This window comes from Echinops telfairi, unplaced genomic scaffold, assembly GCF_000313985.2.
Source record: "Echinops telfairi isolate 266 unplaced genomic scaffold, ASM31398v2 ScPeMD7_7469;HRSCAF=8507_0, whole genome shotgun sequence".
Lineage (NCBI taxonomy): Eukaryota > Metazoa > Chordata > Mammalia > Afrosoricida > Tenrecidae > Echinops > Echinops telfairi.
This window is the reverse complement of record NW_022111372.1, coordinates 19,536,563-19,553,449: the sequence shown is the minus strand read 5'-3', so window position 1 is coordinate 19,553,449 and position 16,887 is coordinate 19,536,563. Positions and strand designations below refer to the sequence as shown.

Here is a 16,887-nt window from a genome sequence, read left to right as displayed (position 1 = left end):
TGGCGAACATCTCGGAGCCAAGAGACTTGCTTTCAGGTTTGTTCTGTCTGGGTCTACAAATTAAGGCCATTTACGATTCGTGCTGTTTACAACTTTGGGCATGTTATCAGGAGGGACCAGTGCCTTGAGCAGGATCACGTGCTTCGTCAAGTAGAGGGCCTGTGAAGCAGAGGAAGACCTGCAAGGAGATGGACGGTCACAGTGACGCCAACAATGGACTCAAACACAGTAACAATAATGACGAGCATGCAGGACTAAGAAGTGGTTCATTCTGTGGGTCAAGGGTCACGGTGGGTTGGGACCAACTCTGTGGCAACTAAACTAACGTCATTCGCTGGGGAGCTCTTCACCACTTCTTAAGTGCGTACCTTCATCCACAAAGTATTTTGAGCCACCGTCTGGGCAATAAGTTAAGTAGAAATAGCGGAGGTGATTCTGTTCAGAAGAAAACCATGAACACACCGGCAGGCATTGACACCAACTGCAACATCTAGGCCACCGTGAAGAAACGAATGAAAGAGAAATTAGTAGTGGAGGAGATTCCAACGTTACAAGGCAAGATGGTGGGAAATACCCAGAAAATTTGTAGAGCTACTCTCCTTTGTGAATGAAAAATCAAAACAACTGAAGAAGGCAACTGAACAAAGCAATTACTGCAGTGCTTCAGGATACACATCAAGCCCATTAATAGCAATTAACATCTTTTGTTCATAGGATTATGTATGGTGCATTGTAATTTCTATATAGTGAAATGATCTATTTTTCACTTCATTAATCAGAAAACATGATCAGTGTGATAAAAAAAAAGTGGCCTCATTTTACTTTCCAACCAACAATTAATTGCAAGTGCTGACAATGAGATCTGGATTTCTGAAGATTTTATTGCAGTTAGAAGACTTACTATATAGCCCATTAGTCCATAGACTGTGGATTATTATAATACTTAAAACCACTTATCAAAATAAAGAGCCAAAGCGCGATTCGCCATGCAGTGGGGCTGATTTTTTAATCAGAGTCCCTAACTTGCTAATTGGAAGTACTCAGGACTCCAAATGGTTCGCCTTATCCTTGGTGTGAATTAAAAAGGTTTTACACTGGAGATGCTTGAGCACTTTCCCCAACTAGGTCACCCTCATTATACTAGCTTTGAAGCTTCCATTACATTTTCGTCCCTCTATGTCAGTGCAAGAAGGGGGCTTTTGGAGATAATAATGTCGTCCCTTGCAGCCAATGACCTGCCGAGTGACTGCTCCATACGAAGGAGCTGTACAAAACAGCCACTTGCCGTGGGGAAAGAAAATCAATTTATTCCAGAAGATTATTAAAGCCATTTGATTTTATTTATTTTACAATCTCCCAAACTCCTTTGCAGCAAGCAGGCTGGCTTATTTTTATATGTTAATATACTTATTTATAAGGGTGTATTAAAGAGAGGTTGGGCAGATTAGAAAGATTGTCAGCAGATGTGTTTGCTTTTACTTTTTTTACCACTTCTGCTGGAATGATAATGAGGTTGGAAAAACAACAGCACTCCATCCAGATACCAGGCCTGACATTCTGCACAGAGACCCCCACAGCGTCGCACAAATCTGGCAATGAGCAAATGGAGGGCTCTGTAAGAGGGGCAGGCATGGGCGACAGTGAGTCCGGGGGTGATGGCTACAGAGGGGGCCGGTGGACAGCAATCTGCTTGAGGAGACGGTTCATTTCCTCGGAAGGCAAAGGGGTGAGCATGAGCAGCCTCCGATGGGCCCCTGAGACTCACTATCATGACCATGGAGGTGATGCCGGCTCATCGTCACCCCTAGGACAGGGTAGAGTTGACCTTCTGAGTTTCCAGGATGGTAACTCTGGATGGAAGTAGGAAGCCCTGTCTTTTCTCCAGAGTGGCTGGTGTTTCACACTGCTGACCTGGTGGTTAGCACTGCAATACATAACCAATCTGTCCCCAGGACTCCGGAGGCACTGTAAACCAGGGCGTCTCCTCAGAGTGCACCTCCCACCAGGAAAGAACCACTTCTCCTGCCTCCAGCTGCCACCTCTCTGAAAGGCGCTGCAAGGCCAGTCACCGAAACACAGACTAGCGTCTGTGCAACTTGATGGGGTCCCTCACGGTGACCTCGGTGTGTCAGAGAAGAACCGTGCTCCTTGTGGCTCTCAAGGCTTGTGACTTTTCAGTACATCACTGGGTCTGTCTTTGAAGACACCTGGCTTGACTCAAATGTTCACCTTTTTGGTTAGTGGCTTAGCACGGAATTGTGGTACCCAGTGCATCCCCACTGTAGGTCGCTGGATGGTAAGTTCAGTGATAAATAAACACACTACATCTAACCCTTTATTTTCAATAAATACTCTGTTTGACATGCCCTCACTCCAAAAAAAAAAATCCGCTTGAAGCCTCTGCCTGGGCCTCTGGGCTGAAGCAAAGATAGGGTACCCTGCAGGCTGAGGAGTTTGCATCTGCAGTACCCCAGTTATCTCAGTATCAACCAAGCCGTCTCACAGGGCCCACATGAATTGACTCTGAAGATTCATCTCAGAACACAGGCCAGGGCAAGAAAACCCAAATACAGCTCATTAGCATTCCTGTGTTTATAATATTGATGAATGATCAAGTTCTACATTTTACAATAAATGTAGCATAAACTTCTATAGTCATAATAAAAATAAACAAAAAAAAAAGCTAGACTTAAGACTTGCCAACATTTCTGTCCTCCTCGTGGCTCATGAAGTGTACCTAAATTCCTTCTTGCTAACGAATCTGAGGTTGTGAACCTTCCTAGCCACATTTCTTGCAAAATGTGCATCTATGACCCTGGTTGTATTGTGGTTACATGCCGCGCTGTTAACCACAGGGTCAATGGTTCAAACCCACCCGCTGCTCCGTGAAAGAAAGATGGAGTTGTCTACTCTTATAAAGGGTTATACTCTTGAAAATCCACAGGGGCACTTCTACCCTGTCCTTCCTGGAGGGTTCCGTGAATCGGGATTGACTCGATGGCGGTGAGTTTAGGTGTGCTTGTGATTAAACAGTCACCTACTAACTGGAAGGTTGGCAGTTGGATCCCCCCCACCCCAACCCCCACCCAGGCACTTTGGAAGGAAGCCCTGGTATCCTGCTTCCAGAATGTCCCAGCTGAAAACCCCATGAAGTCCCACCCCACAGCACACGGCGTCCACCCCAAGTTGGAGTTGACTCAGCTGCCATTGGTTTCCCACACTGACGCTTCCACACCTGGTGCCATCCTTCTAAATGTGTGCAGAAAGGAGAAGTCAAGGCAGAAACAGTTGGCATCATCATCGAGTCGAGAAATCCCCATAGAACACTGCTGAGGGTACTGAGTAATAAAGGCTGCATTCCTTCCTGTCTGTCCCCTGATGACTCCAGTTCTCGATCCTGTCTTGGTCCTATCTGTTAGGTTTGGATGCAGGGTTGCTGACGCAATCCAAATGGCTCCTGCTCTGTCTGAAGAGAGTCCAGAGAGGAAACCCTTTGCCAAACTCCAATTCCTTCTCTTCATATTCCTTCCCAGACACGGGTTTCTCTCTCTCTCTCTCTCTCTCTCTCTCTCTCTCTCTCTCTCTCTCTGTTACATTTCACAAATCATTTGTTTGCCCCCAAATCCACCTACATCTTCTTATACTCCTCAACAATGTTGAATCAGATTTTTGTACCAGCCAGACTTCATTTGGCAGGGATGATCTCTGCTTCCGCTACGCTCTTTACATTGCTCTGTGCAGACCTTCTGCTGTCAGAGTACGTTAACAGTCTCGTCCTACGTCCCTTCCTCATAATCTGTGAACATCTTGAAGACAGAGACTCTAATTCATCATCGTACATAGTCCAGCATCTGGACTCTAAACCAAAAGAAATACAAGACCGTTTCCATAAGTCCTTTCTAACTCCTGGTGACTTCGCAGGTGGAATCCTTCAGTGGGGTTTTCTGGACTGTAATCATTCTTTCCCTAAGCAGATTACCACACCTTTTTCCGGTAGCATGGGTGGGTGGGTTCAACAGCCTTCAGGTTAGAAGTAGGGGTCAATCATTGGTGACACCTAGGAACCAGCCTGGACATCAGCACCAAACCTGTTGCCATTCTGTCAATTCCAAAACATAGCAACTCTATAGGACAGAATGGAACTGCCCACAGGGAAGTGGCTAAAGCCCCCTGCTGTGAAGAGTCAGCCGTTCAAACCCACTAGCCAGTCCTGGGGACAAATATGAGGTCCTCTTGCTTCCTCCAAGCTTTATAGCTCTGGAAAGCCTACAGGCGAGTTCTACACTGTCCATAACGTTGCTATGAGGTGGAACGGTGGCTTGGGGTTGGTTTTGCTGGTCTCGAATCTTTACAGTACCAGCTGCCACATCTTTCCCCCATGGAGTAGGTGGCAGGTCAAACTACAGACCTTCCCATTGGTAGCTGAGCACTTAAGTGCAGTGCCACCAGGGAGCCTTTTTGCTTTCTTCTTTATATTGTAAAACTTTGGGTATTTGAGGAAGATTTGGGGCAGAAGAGTGTGATGGGGAAGTAATTGTTCATAAGGGCCAGGTAGTTGGAATATTAGATTCAAGCCATTTATAATCTGTGCGATCTTGAGCAATTTGGGCCATCTCTCTCTTTTTCATTACTAAGTGGGAGACTGGAGACTTGGCCTCATAGGATTGTTATGGGATTCAACCAGATAAGGTCTTTCGGCAAGAATTTAGCTCCCATTGGGTGGCTCTAGGAAAGCACACAGGGTCCTTTCTTATTGCTGTTATTATTAAGCTGCTTCAACCTCCTTCGTGGTACTGAGAGAAGGTGTATCCAAAGATAGAAAGATTTCTAAGTGCAAGTCCATCCTGAGCACCCACCCCTGCTCCCCACTCACAGCCCCCAGAGCAGCTCCCCTGTAGGCTGCAGACTGCATCACCAACTCTCAGGACACTGGCTTTCATGAGCACCTGAAACATCATTCTGAACTGGGTCCCTTTAGTTGTCGCTCTCTTTCTGAGTTCAACAGCCTAGGATTCTTGCTCATTACCTAAGAAGACCTAATCACAGTAGTTACCTTTGTGTTGGGTGCTCACCATGTGCCTGACATGATTTTAACTTACTTACTCTCCAAACAGCCCAGTCAAAAGGCATGCTTGTTAACCTGCTTTTCAAATGCAGACGATGGGACAGAAAGAGATTAAATCATTTTCCTACAGTCACATGGTTAACTGTTTATAATTCAATGATACAGTAAAATAAAATTATAAAGCGCATAGAGTGAGAGGTATATTACCATGAAAACTTTTTTTAAGGGTGGTAAATCACCAGCCAGTCTAGGTAAACTTTTTTTTTCTGAGAAAATTATTTAATCATATCAAAATATGTACATGTTCTTTCTAAGAAAGATGATAGACATTTATAAGGTATGAAGTGTTAAGGCTTTCTACAATTGAACTAGAATGAGCTTAGATAAAATTCTGCAGAGAAAGAAAGAAATTTCAGAAAAGAAGAAAGAGGAGGAGTAGAAAGGAGGCAGCAGTGTAGGGTAGGGAAGAAGGGCATGACCTACCATCCGGCATCCTTTTAAGAATATTGCATTCGTATCACTTACTGATACCCCAAGTTCCTTCGCCTTTCCCTCTGTCTGCCTTGCCCTCGTCTGTGGAGATCCTTACCTTTCTCAGTTGGCTCACTATTTTTGCCCTTGAAGTAGTCCTCAACCTGTGTCTCCTTACTCAGAGACTGTCAAACATCCAGCCACCCAAACCTGAAGGAGCGTGAGAAACCTGCTCTGCCAACTTCCCCACGTGGGTCAGAACAGAACTGCGTTCACAAAGTTGAGTTCACATTGGGCGCTCACCACCTCTAGAATCTAGCAGCTCTAGCCACTACTCTCCAGACTCTTGGCCTCCCCTATTCCAGGCTCAGCGGTGCTCCTCTTTGGCTGGTGCACCTTCCCACATCCCCTGCACTTCGGGGCTCCATCATGCAGCCAGAGGGCTCTTTTCACATACAAATATGCCAGAGCCACCGCAGTCACCAACAGGTCCCCGCTCTGCCATGACTCTCAGGACCAGGTACGTGTGCCTCACCTGCCTGCTCACACGCTGATCTCAGAACCTTCACTCCACGCCGCAGGCGCAGGAGTGGGCCTCTCCCGGATTCATTTTTTCTTTTTCACCTGCATGCTGCCCTCCCACCCCCCGGCCTCTCGCTGCCCACTCCTCTTCCTGCTTTCCCCAGGCGCCCCACTTCTTAGGGAGGACCTTCCCTGGATAAGATGCTGTTAGATGTGTTGCTGCAACAGGCTCTTTGTCTTCTGAGCACCCACGCCAGTCTGTGCTTAGCTAGTCCTTGGGTAGTGAAAACGATGAACATGCTTGGCTACTCGTCAACAGGGTGCAAGTTCGAGTCCACCAGAGTCCCCTCGGAAGAAACACCGGTCTGAAAAGCTATCTATGGAAAACACGTGGCAGCGCAGTTCTGTTCTGACCCACCTGGGGTTTCCTTGGGTCGGTGCCAGCTCCACAGCGCTGGTCGTGATGACATGCTCCTTGGAGTGCTTTATTTGAAGTCAGACTTGTCCCGCCCACTGGACTCTACATTTCACATCTCGTGGTGCTTGACGCGTCATTCGGCTCATCCAAAGCAAGGCCTACCGCTTGCACACCACCGTTGTTCACATGATTTCATCCAGAACCACAACACCCCGAGATGCTACAGTGCCAGTACAACCACGGCATACTGCCAGTACAACCCCATCACTGTCACAGTGAACCTGAGTCACAGCAACCCCGTGCATCAGAGTGTCCGAGGTCCCCTGGGCTTCATGGGGTATGGAATGGCTGCTTCCCCGGAGCAGAGCACCAGGCCTCTCTGCTCTGTGCCTCGGGGTGGGTTCGCTGGCCGCCCTTCGGTGAACAGCAGAGTGTGTTGCCCATCTGCAGCAACCTCCAGATCTACACACACACACACACACACACACACACACACACCGTCCCATATCTAGACAACGGCTGACTCTCGTTTCTGAAGTCATCGGAAGACCGGTGTTTTGCAAAATCACCTTGGTCCTCATCTGGTTATTGGATCCCTATACGTGCAATTTGGTTATTAACAAATGGACCGATTAGAAAAAGATTAATTTGGATTAATTCATTCATTTTCAGGAAGGAAATTTCTATTCTGCCTGCTGCCGCCCACCCCACCCCCCAAAAATCACACCATCTGGCACCAAATTAGAAAAGCCCGCCCTGTTGATGCCGTAGGCCCCCAGGGGTACCAACGCGAGCGTGGCACACAAAAAGTTTTCCCTCCCTCACGTGTGTCAAGGTGCTTAGAAAGGCTGCATTATTTGAGAGAACCCCACCCCCACCCCCAACAGTAGCAGCAGCTTTGCCTCCTCGGTGCGTCCCTCCGTCTATGAATTAAATGAGAGAACAAAAGACAGGCCTCCAAACCAACAGAGGTTCCCACTGCTAAACTTCTTCCCAGCTATGTTAACATAAGCAGAGCCAGAATATCTGATATTCACAAGGCATCCCAAAAGCTGGCCTCGCGGAGCAAACGAGGGCGCCACAGCAAAACAAATATTGTCAGGGAAAGCAGAGCCTCTGCCAAAAGCACAAGCAGGCCAGGGCTCTGAGGGACTCTGGGCAAAATCATGCTAGTCACACAGAATCACCAGGGGCCCCGGAGCTGCCAGGCGAAGCCCAGAATTCATGGACGGCTGCCACCACGTGGTCACCGATGGCATTGCATACGCCTGAAATGTTCGTTCCAAAGATTTCCCCCCTGTGAACACCCTACAAATTACAAGTCCCATACAGGACCCTGTGTGGCATCAGTGGCTGAGCACCTGACTGTTCACCGAATGGGTGGTGGTGTTAACCCAGCCAAAGTTGCCTCTGAAGAAAGACCTGGATCTCTGGCTCTGAAAGGTCCAGGCCTGGCAGCCAGAGGAAGTGCCTAAAACACATGAAATCGCCATGACTTGACATTGACACTGTGGCAATGGTAGAAACCAGGTCCTGGGATTCTCTACTATTCTATCTAGCAAACCTCTATTCTGACAAATTGGTCTTACTTCTTCTCTATGAAAACGAGATTGGGAAGCAAAAACTGAGGTCCTAGTGGAGTTGAACAACGATGCTTCATACAATACAGCTTTATCTTTTGTGTCCCCACAGACCCTTAGAATGCATCCACTGAGATTGGCCCTTCCTTTGTTTCTGGGTCAAAATGCAGGCAGCCTCAAATTTTCTAGTCACATAAAATCTTGCTTTGATTTAATAATCACAGTAATTAGTTCCATGCACTGGCCAAAACTTTAATCTACTGTTAAAGAGGCATTCCCTTCAGTTCAGCCCGATTCTCATAGAACGCAGGCAGCTGGAGATGGAGAGGTCTCATTCCTGGATTTGCATTTCTAAATCGTTGCCCACTGGCTAGGTTCGCTTTCTGGCCCATCTGAGGTTGAGTCCCCAAGAGGGAAGTAGAGGCAGGGAAGCTCCAGTGTGATAGACAATCCTCCTCCTGGCTGCTTTTGTGGATTTGCAGAGACTCTGTGGCCACCGTCTCTCGTCTATAGCTGCTCCGACTCAGGGGTGGTGGTGTTCGCTGATGTCGAGTCAGCTCTCATTCATTCTACCACCACCTGTGTGGATCACTCAAAAAGGAGCGGCCGGCTGGCTCTCTCTTACAGAAGCAGCGGAAAGAAGCTGTGGTTGCCTTAGGGCCGGCCAGGAAACTTGCATATTCTAACAAACAGTGGTGGGTCAGGTCCGCAAACCCTGACCTGAAGATCTCCTAGGTTCCTGCCTGAAGGCCTCCTCAGCAGAGAGAAGCTGCGGTCTCTTGGAGTTTCTGGGGCTAGAAGAGGAGGGAGGGGCTAGTCAGAATAAAGAAACCGTCAGGGTTATCCATTCCTTCCTGTCCGAAGGCCCCTTCTTGCGTGGGTGGTGAGACTTGAGCTTGCTCACTTTGAACTTGTCAGAGGAGAAACGGACATCATGGGTGGTCAAGTCAAAGGTCCGTGCAAATGAAGGAAACCCTCCAGAGACAGACGGACACAATCACTGCAAACCTGGTCTCAAACATATGAAAAAGTGTGAAGAGGTCACGGGGTCAGGCAAAGCTGGGCTCTGCTCTGTACGAGGCCCTAAAACCCACTGCCATTGAGTGATTCTGACTCACAGCAACCCTATGTAGGGTTCCTGAAAGTGGACATCTTCACCCCATCTTTCTCCAAGGAAGTGGAGGAGGCAGTGGGCAGCCCAAGACCTAAGTCATTGCACCACTGGGGCTCTTTCATTCTCTTCTAAGATGTAGTCTCTTCATACCTTCTCACAACTCTTCTAAACCCTCATGCGGACCAAGACTCTCAGTGTGATCTACCTGGGTTCTGACCACTGTCTCTGTACATGGTGGTCTGGCATCTGTTACCTGCTCTTCCAAGTCTTCCCTCCCAGTGAATTCTAATTATTCTTCATGGTGGCAATGTGTAGAGACACCACCACCACCACCCCCTGAATAAGCTATGCTTGGAGCCAGTGTACAGAGCACCCCCAAATAAGCCACAGTCACTCTGAAGAGTGAACATCACCCCAACTGGGGCTCAGATGTTAAGGTTGATGGTGCCATTAACACACAAAGAAGGATGCCAGGGTGCAGTATAGCACCTACAAAACACACAACATCCTCTAGTTCTTTAATACTTCACACACACACACACACACACACACACACACACACACACACACAATCATGACCCCAGTTCTATCAAATACATCTGGCTAGACCAGAACATGTACACTGGTAAAGATAAGTGCTCTCAACACACAGAATGCAGGACAGATAAACCCCTCAGGAACAATAATGGGAGTAGCGATGTTATGTGGGTAGGGGAAGGTAGGGCTTGGGGCGGGAAGGAAAGAAAGGGTGAACTGATTGCAATGATCGATGTACAACCCCCCCACAGGGGGATGAACAACAGAAATGTGGGTGAAGGGAGACAGCAGCTGGTGTAAGCTATGAAAACAATAATAATTTATAATTTATCAAAGGTTTAAGAAGATAGGGGAGGGAGCAGAAAAAAGAGGAGCTCAGATAGAAAGAAAACATTTTGGAAATGATGGTGGCAACATATGGACAAATATGCTTAATACAACTGGTGTAAAGATTGTTATAAGACCTGTAAGAGCCCCCAATAAAATGGTTTATTAAAATAAAAACAATTTTAAAAAACACAAAGAAGGTGTGAAAAGGCTTATTACATACATAATGAGTTTTTCTGGTGGTTAGCTCAGGGGTCTGGGGGTGGGTGGTGGGTGTTATAGGCTACTTTTATGGTGGATCATTGCCAGAGAAGACATCATGTTAGGTAGAGTAGAGGGTCAAGGGCAACAAAGGAATCCCCCAATGAGATGAATTGCATCAAATGTACCAACAACCATGAAAATATCACAGGACAGAGCAAAGCTTGCTTCTGTTATACATAAGGTTGCCATGCGTCAGAGCCAACCCAGAGGTAACTAACTAATAAGAAGCGGTGGGTCTTGGGTAAGGGTTCCTACCTGGATACAGGGCTTGAATGGTTTTAACCTCTGCTTGAACTAAAGCACAGAGCATCCATACATTTCTATCAGCTTGTCCCGATGTAGGCCAGGAGGGGGAGAGGGTGGAGTGAAACGTATAAAAGCTGTCAGCATGTTCACATCAAAAATGGAGTCCGACTCTATTACGCCTAGCCTGAGGCAAGAGTTTATGTACTGCTGCTTCACTGAGGCATGTAATCCCAGGAAGCAGGAATGAAAGAAAAGGCAAGGAAAGGGAGAGTGGGACGATAGAGCAAACAGAGGAGTTGTATCTAAATTGGCTATAGCTTAGGAACAGGAATTGGTTGCTGCATCCAGAAGGACATCTTCAAAAGGTGCCATTCCCAACTGTTCTGCGACACTCTTGCCAGAGAAGAGGAGGGGGAAGAATCTATTCACAAGTGCCCACCTTCCAGGATTCAAAATGTACCGCGGGGATTAACCTCCTCCTCCAAACTCCCAGGGTGTAAGAGGGGGACCCTCAAAAATGGGTCCTATAACATCTCCTATCCTAGTGGTACTAAGGAAGCTCCAGAACCAGAGATGAGAGCTAGCACATGCTCAGACGATTGTCAAGTCTTGCCTGTGGCCACAGAGGAGGTTGGTGCAGCCACTGCGGGGCATAGTGGCTGAGGACCAGCACTAGGGACCCCGTTCCCAATTGCAGGAGCACACAACTGCTCTGACACAAAGCAAGGGGAGTGTGAAGGTCTGGGGTGAGACCTCCCTGGAGTCCCATTGCGTAACCTAGTTGTGCCTGTCTTTTTTTTTTACTATTGTTCGCCTACTTCCCAGAAGGCACAGCCAAGTGAGCCCCTTACAGGCATGGAGATGAAAAACAAAATCCTTACTGGAGAAGTGTTTCTTTGCTGAACAAAGAAAAGCCAGGAGCATGGCGATCTTCCTCTCTTCCACTTTCTTATCCTCCCATGCTTTGTGACGGCTAGAAAACGGCACTGGACAGCAGGTATCTTGCCACCACTCTGCATCAGGTCTCAACACCTAGGCAGTGAGAATGGAGAACTGGAATCATGGAAACTATCTCTGTCCTGACTGACAGCCTCCTCCTGCTGCCCCATACCTGGAAGCACTTATCATCAGGTTTATTAAAATGGGAGATAGCTATGTATCCTGATGAATCTGATTTTAGTTACTTGCCAGGGAATGCATCGGTGCTGGAAGGGACACTCTACAATGTGCATGTAACAACAACACACATTTGCTTCCATGCCCTATTTTGCATTACATAAAACAAAAGGAGATGCCAGCAAGTCCCATTGTTCCATGCTAAATCTGCCCTCCCCACCCCTACCCCCTGCTTTTATTTTTTAATCCTTCATTCCACGTTGACTCCTGGTGGAACAACACTGTAGAAAACTTCAGGAGATACTTCCGTGTCAAATAACGTTTCATGGAAATGTTTCTAATTAGCAGAGAAGATATTAATTTGTCATCTGCATGTCACAACACATCTATTCTTATAATACTGAAAAGAGGCAAAGAGCATAGCAAAATGCCAAATAGCATTAATAGTAATAATGAGAGGGGAAATATCCTACTAATTCTTGAGTTGCAAAGATATTCAAAGTACAGGAAGCACTGGGGAGCTTATTTTCATGATCACATGGCATCATGGGAAATCTGGGATTAGTAGGATGGTGGTGACCATGGAGGTGGTAGTGGCGATGGTGGGCCATTTGAATTCATGGCAGACAGGTGCTCTAGAAAGTTATGGCAACTGTGTGGGTGGGGGGTTCCCCAAATGTACTCTCGATAGATTTTCTTGAAGGACATCGGATGATCACGGGGCCTTATTAGGAAGACAGTTCAAGAATCTTAAAAACCACATTGGTGAGGATGGTTATTGTTGTTAACCCAAACACATGGTGATCCAGTGCCCCATGACATAAAAAGTGTCTTCTCTTTGATTCGTTGCAGATTGGATCACTGTTGATTTTCAGAAATACATCATCATGCTTTTCTTCCTAGCCCCCTGTAGTCTGGAAGCCATGCAAAGGCCTATTCAGCATCAGGGCAGCAGGCAAGCTGTCAGGGGCAGGTGGGCGGTGCGCGTTTGTGAAGTGCCTGGGCAGGCAATCCCACCCAGGCTTCCTGCTCGGAAGGTGAGGGTTCTACAATGGAAACAACAACGTTGCCAGTTGTTCGGATGGAAATTTCAAGGATTAACAGCTCTCAATCTTTATGCATTTGACTTTCACTTAACTGTCTCTTACACAATGTATTGATTTCATTAAATAGGCTTTTAAATGACAAATCTGGACGCTCAACCTCAGCCGATCAATGAGGACGTGGCAAGGTGCCTGCCAGCCATCTGGATAAACACTCCAGAGTTTGGCAAAAGACAAAAATAAGGATAGGTCTGACAGGATTGTTTCAAAATCATAGAAAGCTTTATGAAATAAAACTTTTATTAAACAAATATATCAAGATATGAAGTGATTAGTTCTTGAATTAGCTTCCATCTCAGATCGATACACGTGTGAAGCCATCACGCCAGGTTTTCCACAAAAATCCAATGTTCTTCAATTTATACCATGTTCACATGGCCGCTTGGGATCTTCCAGGGCTTCCAAGTGGGCTCCTTTGAAATGTTGAGTCTAGGGAACAACATGGCACTGAAAGGGGAAGATTGGAGCTGGGGTGGGGGGGCGGGGTGGAGGATAAAGTTTTCCCCCAAAATTCTCTATGGACAATCCTTGATACCCTCAACGAATCAACATTGTCACGATGAAAGCACGTCTTCATTATATTTTTCCTGGCTTTACTCATCAACAATGCAGCTTTTCATATTCTTGAAATTTCTTCCTAAGAAGGCCCAGTGACCATCCTGTGTCCTTTAAGAAAACCTGCCAAGAGTGCCTCGTGGGAACCCCCCAAACAGTGGTCACAGCCTTCTGAGCTGACCTGCCTGCCTGGAATCTCAATGGCCCGCAGACTCCCGCCCAGCGCCCGCCCAGGAGTCCGTGTTTTGATTGGTACCGAAACCCTCATCTTGTTCCTGTGGAATGGTTTGAAGGACTGATCTCGTAGTTAACAAACCAATGTGTAACCCAATAGGAAACTTAAATAATAATAATGAGTCCCCACAATAGAGACTAAAAGCACATCTCCTCAACTAAAACGAACCTAAGGTGAGACTCAAAAGGGAAACTCCGGAAGAAGATATATTTTGCTTCAATTTCCTCCATAATGGGCTAAACATTCATAATACCTTTACTTTTAATGAAAAGAAAATAATTTAATGCATACATGCCATATCCTAGAACTATACTGTCACATATTGAGACTAACAGTATAGGAAATGTTGTGATCTTGTAATACTTTTTTTCAGTCTTTGGAAAAATTAATCACCCACTCATAATAAACAAATATTTTCCTTTTCCATCTCTATATACTGATTCTCTTGCATGTTCTTGTAAGTATATAAAATAGGAGAGTGCATTATGCATTTCAAAATTTTTGATGAAAGAGTGAGAGAATACATCGCCATTGAATCAGTCCTGACTCCTGGTGACAACTCATGGTACAACAAAAGAAAACATTACATAGTACAGTGCTCGCTCATGAAACCTGTTGTCACACATGGAAGAAGCACACCAGCTTGTGTTATCACGAGGTGTTGAAGGGATCAGGGATCGAGCATCAAAGAACAAAAAACCACCTCATTGTGAATGAGAGGGAGTGCAGCGTGAAGACCCAAAGCCCATCTGTAGGTAATGGGACACCCCCTTCAGAAGGGTCACGGGGAGGAGATGACCCAGTCGGTGTGCAGTATACCAACGATGAAACGTACAACTTTCCTCTAGTTCCTAAATGCTTCCTCCCCCCACTATCATGATCCCAATTCTACCTTACAAATCTGGCTAGACCAGAAGATGTACCCTGGTACAGATAGGAACTGGAAACACAGGGAATCCAGGACAGATGAACCCTTCAGGACCAGTGGTGAGAGTGGCCATACCAGGAAGGATGGAGGAAAGGTGGGATAAAAAGGGGGAACCAATTATAAGGATCTACATATAACCTCCTCCCTGGGGGACGGACAACAGAAAAATGGGTGAAGGGAGACCTCAGACAGTGTAAGACATGACAGAATAATAATAATTTATAAATTATCAAGGGTTCATGAGGGAGGTGGAAGCAGGGAGAGAGGGGGGGAAATGAGGACGCGATACCAAGGTCTTAAGTGGAGAGCAAATATTTTGAGAATGATGAGGGCAACGAATGTACAAATGTGCTTTATACAATTGATGGATGGTGATAAGAGTTGCATGAGCCCCTAATAAAACAATTTAAAAAATAAATAAATAAACAGCACCTGTTGTCATCAAGTCAATTCTGACTCATGACAACCCTATAGGACAGAGTAGAACTGACCCTTCGCTTTCAAAGGCTGCAATCTTCACAAAAACAGACCGTCACGTCTTGCTCATGCAGAAAAGCTGGTGAGTCTGAATTGGCCCCCTTCTGGTTGGCAGCTGAGGGCTAAACCAGTGGGCCACCAGGGCACCAGTGCCAGCTCATTAGCTTCTCCCAATATTTGCAGTAAACTAGACTCCACCCAGGTACTGTGCTGTGGTTCACAAAGCAGACCACAAAAGAAAGACATGGGGTTGCTCAGTCCTTTCTCCATGCCTCCCTAAGAAATCTGAGCTACAGTTCAGAAACAGAATCTCTTTCCTCAGCAAAGAGCCAATTGGCCCCGATGAGTCATCGTCTGGCCTTAGCAGTATTCTTCTTCTAACAATCTCCCAGGAGAATTACACACGGAGCCCAATCTTTGATTGATTATAGGCCAATGATTGGGTCACTACACTATACCACCCCTGTTATTTACTAATAAATGCCCTCAGCCTTGCACACTGCCATAAATTCTGATCATTATGGAGACTTTTGAGAGCACCCATGTGTACCAGCCAGTCCACCCCTTCCCCAGCCAAGAAGACTTGTCGTCTATTCATGGACAGCCTGCATTCGGCTTTCTGCTACCAATTACTCATGCTTCTCTTTTTACACAAGGGTTACAATTGTCTTCATTTTTGCATAAAAATCTATCTCCACGCATTTCCCCTTCTAAATAAGAAGGATATTAAAATATTTTGATGGTTTGACTTTAGTTCCTTCAGCCCACTTGCCTCTTCGGTAATTTCTATTATGCTGGACATTTCATAACTCACCCTCCTCTTTTACTGGCCGCCATGATCCAGGGCCAGAGTAGATTCCCATTCATCAGAACCTCAAAGGACTGAGGAGAACTACTCAGAGAGTTTCTGAGACTATAAATATGTACAGAAGTAGTCATCCTTACTTTTCCCCCACAGAATAGCTGGTGGGTTTGAACTTCCTGGTTATGGTTAGCAGCCCAATGTTTGGGCCACAGTGCCACAAGGGGTCCTTACGGCCAGTTAGTAAACTTTATTAATAGTCTCTTTCATCAACCACAGTAATTCTTTTAAACAAACTCCATTGTTAAAAATGAATTCTAATGCCTTAAACTTATGAGTAAGGAAAATAACGGTCCGGGGTGACGCCTGGATCCTCACTGCTAATGTGAGACGAATTTTTGAGCGGGTAAAGGTTGCCCCTACGGTGACCCACCTACTTTGTGGGATGCCTGGGTGTTGCGATCTGCCCGAAACCCCCTTATAAAAATAAATAAATAAAATTAAAATGAATTCTACCAAAGGTCTGCATTCATATTTTTGGATAGCATCTATACTAAATATGTAAAACAATGAATATGGTCCTGTGTATAATGAATGGCAAGACTGTATCTTGCTCATGTTAGACACGTCATCAGGAAGAGGATGTCATGTTTGGTACAGTAAGGAGCCCATCAATGAGGGCAGCCTCAATGATGGACCGAGACCATCAATACAACAATGGACTCAAAATAGTGGTGACCCTGAGGGTGGTGTCGGACCAGAAAATACTTTGCACACAAGGTCACGGTAAAACGGAGCCAACTCGATGACAGCAAGCAATAACAACAAAGCCTGAACAAGTGGTCTAGGATCATTTTAAAAGTAATGATCAAAAAAATTAACAAAAGGCAACCCCAGTTGTCTTTGTGGATTTAATAAAAGACTCCAACACAAGCTCATGATTTAATGGTGAATTTTAACCGTTGATGTATGCTTTTACGGAGGTTTGAAAAAGCAAAAATTAACAAGAGACAGTTCAGCTCCTTTGTGAGAAGACAAAACAAAACCACGCACTGGCAGAAAATAGTATTAGATATTAAAATGAGTTACGAAAATAGAGAGTGAAGCCCCTACCCCTGAGTGGATGA

The 16,887-nt window shown here is 46.0% G+C and overlaps 1 non-coding gene across 1 annotated transcript; it reads left to right on the top strand.

Annotated features, from left to right (window-relative positions):
• Positions 1 to 16,080: 16,080 nt before the first annotated feature.
• LOC115873567 lies at positions 16,081 to 16,230 on the top strand. Its single transcript, XR_004048467.1, has one exon. It is a non-coding gene; the product is annotated as a U12 minor spliceosomal RNA (small nuclear RNA).
• The last annotated feature ends 657 nt before the right edge of the window (positions 16,231 to 16,887 follow it).